Source organism: Peromyscus maniculatus, chromosome 5, assembly GCF_049852395.1.
Source record: "Peromyscus maniculatus bairdii isolate BWxNUB_F1_BW_parent chromosome 5, HU_Pman_BW_mat_3.1, whole genome shotgun sequence".
Taxonomy (NCBI): domain Eukaryota; kingdom Metazoa; phylum Chordata; class Mammalia; order Rodentia; family Cricetidae; genus Peromyscus; species Peromyscus maniculatus.
The window spans coordinates 113,987,879-113,993,217 of record NC_134856.1 but is presented as its reverse complement, the minus strand read 5'-3'; positions in this window follow the sequence as shown (position 1 = coordinate 113,993,217).

The following is a 5,339-nucleotide window of genomic DNA, read 5'->3' as shown; positions in this document are numbered from 1 at the left end:
TGCCCAAAGCTGACAACTTTACAAGTAACAGAAGCACTTGCTGCTTGTCTGATATCCATCAAGGCTGTGGCTGCAGGAAGGAGTGGGGGAGTCATAAACAATTCCTGCCTGGGTAGCTCCCCTGTGTTCAGGTCATAGCCACTGTTTCCTCATCCTGAAGCCTTTCAAGGCCCTAGGCCCAGTTAGCTGATATTTCCCCATGCTCCCACCTTCCACACAACTCGGAACACTCTTGTGTCTCTCTTTGGTCTACGGAGGCCTGGAGGACAGGGACACATGCCCATCCCTTTATTTCTTGGCACAGCAGCAGGCACACAATAAGCTTCCATGCATTTGATGAACGAATAAATGAGGACAACACTCACTCTGAAGGAGGACAGGTGTCACTGCATTTTCCTTAGGGAATGATGCAAGTGTGCCCTGGACCTGCACAACTAAGAGGCATCGAATTAAAACACCCTATGTTTCTGCCCATTTGGTAGACCCCACATGGGCTCTCACTCCCTTCGGACCGTCACAGGTTGTGCCTACCTTAGCTTTCAAATCACTAAAGACACTCCTCCAGGGTCCTGCAAACAATTCTCCATCTGTCACCACGGGCCAGGTTCCACCACACCCCCAGGACAGATTAGAGATGCTGTTCTCCGGCATGGCCTCTCTGTCACACTGTGCATGTGTGTATAGTGGGCAGTACAAAGGGAGGGGGCTAGCTTCTGATTCCTTTTCTTCCTTTATCACACTAACCTCTTCAAGATGCCTTGTCCATGATGTCAGTCAAAACCACAGAAATAAAATGCAGAGCATGGTGGAGTATATCTCAGCATTGGGGAAGATGAGGCTGGAAGATCATGAGTTTGAGTTACAGTGAGACCTTGTTTCAAAACAAAAAAAATATATATTAATTATAATGAAGAGGGAAGCAAGGAATGAAGGAAGGGAGTCAGGGAGGAAACAATATTTTCTAATTTTCCATTTTCTGAATATTACAGTTGGACATGAAAGGCAACATTGGTGAATGTCATCATCTCCCTGCAATGTGAGAGGTCCTTTTCATAGGCTATGAACTATACATCAGACAGCTTTCCAAATCAAAGACGCTTAACAATAATGACTTATCAACACTCGTCTAATTCCTACTCTAATCTGAAATCTACCCTAAGATTGCCCCGGGAGTCACAGGGCCCAACCAAGTCCACTGTGCACCTCTCCATGCGTGCTAATATGGAAACTACAGGCAGCTAAACATTTATTGTTTTCTCTTTAGTCAATGAGTATGTGTTGGCAATTTTTTATTGCATAATAAAGCCAGCAGAAAATGAACTCGCTCCAGTGTGTCCCCACTCTTGAAAACCACGGTGCCTCCCTCCCTTGCCCTCTTCTTCATCTGGCATCCTGCCTTGACCTTAGCTCGCTGTTCAGTGGAGCGATGGCCACAGCCTCGGGCAGTGAGCTTCCGCTGGGCCAGGGTGTCCTGCTGTCTGCCCATTTGGGGATCCACATGGTATGGACAGACTCTGGGATCAGTTTGCACCCCAAGGGGAGTTGGCCTCTGTGGATATTGCTTTTATAGACTCTGCTTGTTTCTGACTCTGTTTTTTTTTTTTTTTATGACATTCCTTTGCAATTCTAGCAGCTGTTTTGTCAAGAGTCTTAATAAAGTTTGAACTGCTAAGCGAGCTTTATGGAAATTGGTCACAGAAGCATATGCGGTACCTTTGGAGAAGCAGAGGCTAAACTGCCCCTGGGCTGCGGTGACAAAACAAGCCAGCAGTGTAGGGGAAAGACGAGGCTTGGCAATGGATTCTAACCGGGTTTCCCAGCTAGATTTCTCAAAGCCTGCTGCCCACCAAACTATTGGTTCCTTTACGTCTGTGTACCACAGCTTTTCGGAAGTGTTTGTCTACACAGCCTCGCCCAGGAAGACACTTGGATGGCCTTTAAAGCATCACATCTGCTTTGCTTGGCTCCTGTCTCATGCTTCCTCCCCTTGTACGTCAACGCTCAGGAGACTCAAACAGACACACAGCAGAATTCGAGTCTAGAAGAGATAAAAAATGCCTGCAATGCCATCAGCGTCTTCCTTTAATGAAGTATACTAAAATGTCACTCCGTGTCATTCAGTCCACCCATCTGGCTGTGGCCACAGCCTGTTCCAACTCTGACCTCCGTCTGATACCCCCGAGCTGTAATACACCCAAGCTGGAATTCTCCCCTTCCAACCTCACACACTACCATGGCGAAGAATGATTCACCAACAGACCCGAAATAATTGCTCATCTTTCTTGGGTGTGACTTCACACATTTTCTTGAATGAAACAGACTTAGAGAGCAGTAAGCTCCGGCAGGTAGCCCACCTCCCAAATCCTTCCTCATAACAAGATGTGGATGGGACACTTTGGGAACTCATTTTGCTACCAACACTAACTAAAATCGGAACTAGTTATCTAGCAGTGCGACACTAGAAGAAATAAGAGACCCTAGAACAAAAGGCTTTAGATATGCAAAATGCAACATGGGATTTGGAGGCCTTTAAAGGCCACACTTCTCTACAGATGGGTGTTTACTCGGCGTCACGGTTAGAATACTAGGTGACCCAAGAGGCCAGCCTAAGTGGTAGTCACCCTGGGAAGGAGGCACTGCTCCCAGACTTCAGTGACTATAAAATAAACAGAGGTTTCTGCCCTGCCAAATGGACTGGGTAGAGGGCACAGCAGATGCTTAGATGTAGCAGGATCTGAGTAAGCACTCATCCAGCTCCAGGACTGGCTGCTAGGAATCGCCTTGGGTCTTTCCTTTTCTCTGTCATAACCTGCTGCAGCATAAAGAAGGAGAACAAACAAGATAAGAACCTCACATCCTTCGTGATAATGCCATGCTGAAACTCCCTAGATGATTTGCAGTACCTTTCTTAATCCCCATCCAGAGTCAATGTACAGCTCATTTTGTTTTGCTTTTTAGAAAACTAATGGTCCAAGCCCAACCCATCACCTCTGTTGATGTTCTCACACCTGTGCTTCCAACAGCCAGGGGAATCACCTCTAGTTGGACAGACGTGCTTAAACACCTGGCCACGGCTTTCTCTGCCCGCACACACAAAAGCATGCATTCCCCATAGCAGACAGTGGAGGGCGATGTTGTACCAATGTGTTTCCACACATCAACCTCCCGGGGAAACTTCCTTTCCAAGGGAAAAGGGCTCTTTCCCACAGTAATACGAACATGATGAAGGATAATGAAAACAATAACTACACCAACATATTTTCCCCAGAAGTTCTTTTTATTTGTTCAGAGTGTGAATGTAGGACCCTTTAACTGTGAGAAACCGAGATAAATGAATGGCTTTCCGAAAAGGGTGGAAAGCATCAAAAATACTTTCAAGAAGGACTTCGTGGACTTTGTAACTTGATGATTTTGACTACTGTACATTAGAGGCCTCATTACAAACCATTGTTCAGAAGTTTAAAGATAATATAACAGCAATACAATATAGAAACATTCAGATTAACATCTGGCCGCAATCAGCCCGGTGTAACGAGACTCGCCGACTGCATTTCTCCGGGCACAAACCTGGCAAGAATGACAGAAGGATACACTTCTAAACCGAGAGCTGTGGCGGCTGAATGCTATTTTCAACTGCTACATACAACTTAAGATCCGAGCTAGCCACTACGCCGTTCCCTCCCCGAAGCCGAGACTCCGAAGACCCAATTGAATTCCTGCCTTTCCCGTTCCCAGAGCAAACTCTCTTCGGCTTGACAGGGCTCCTTTGTAGTCCCTCGCTAGTCTGCTTGGATACTGCTCCACACCGCACAGGTAACTCAATAAATCAATTTAAGAAGCACAGGCAAGTTTACGGCATGCTCAGAATATTCTAGAAGTAGAAGCAGAGAAAGCTGGCTTTAATTCAAGCACACTTTCATAATTCCTAGGAGGGTTGCCAGAGAGAACAGAGGACAGGCACTTCAATTTGGTTTTCAGATAAATAAGATAGTTTGGGTAGAAGTAGGTCCCCCGAAACATGTGAGCCCCACTTACGCTTTAAAAGTGTCTGTTGTTTATCTGGAACTCAGATTTAATTGTGCTTCCTGTGGAAAGAAGGGCACTCTTAGACAGGAGGAATACACAAATGGAGTTCACAGTCTGTGGTGTGTGAAAATGGAAAGAGAAGTCTGTGAATTTACATGCATTTTAAAAAATGCCTGCCGTTCAGGTTTGGGGAGAGACGGGAGACAGGTCTTTTTTCCCTTCATTACTCAGAGAGTATGCTGCTGCCAAGAGCCTGATGGAGATAATTTGGCTGATTTAATATTTGTGATGGTTTGAATGCAAAATGCCTCCCCCCCCCCAACCCCAGGCTGGGTTTTGCATGTTTGTTCCCTCCTGGCAATATCGCAGTGCTATTTAAGGAGGCTGCGGAATATTTAGGAGGTGCATCCTAGCCAGCAGACGTAGGTTACTAGGAGTAGGCCTTGACATGTTATACCTGGACTGTAGTTTCTGCTTCATTGTCTACGTCCTGCTCCACTAGAGTGATGAGTAGCTTCTGCCACAGCTTTCACGGCCACGAACTGAGCTGCTCCACAGCGTGGAACAGGAGCTGTTCCACACCTTCCCTGTGCTGGACTTAAATCTACTGAACCTATTCATCGAATAAACCACTCATCCCTTAAGTTAGTACGGCCAGGGGCTGTGGTCATCATCATGCTGAAGTAACTAATAATTCTGTTTAATGGACAACTAGCTTAGGGAACCACGTCTGTGGGAACCATGGCTGACAGCTAACAACAGGTTTCAGCCCAAGTCACAGAATGAAAATAAAGGACCTGGCTGTCCTTCCACCAAACGTAGGCAGCAGAGCAAATAGCCCACCTCAAAAAACAGCTAACGTGGCATCTGCTACTCACGAACTTCGCTTCTATCTTAACAGGACAAAAAAATCCGGCCTACGCCCAACAGTCAAGTGACTTGAAGAATGTTCCATAAGGCTTTCAGACGACAGGTAGCAAACAAAAGGCAACCTGACCTGCATGGCACCACCCTCTGCCCCACCCTACCCAAATGTCATATTTCTCCTTGATATGAAAGCTGACAGAAGGGAACCTTTGTATGCTATTGGTGAGCTTGTATCTGGTATAACCATTCAGCCTAAAGGTTCCTAAGAACTAAAGGGTAGAGTAACCCTATGGTCCAGCAATACTCTTCCGCTTATGCATCCAAGGGGACCACAGTCAGTGTGTCTGCTATCTTCGCTCTGTATTCCCTACAGCATAGTCCAAAGTAGCCACGAGATGAACCGAACCTACCTAAGTGTCTATTGACAGGTGGCTAGATAAAGAACA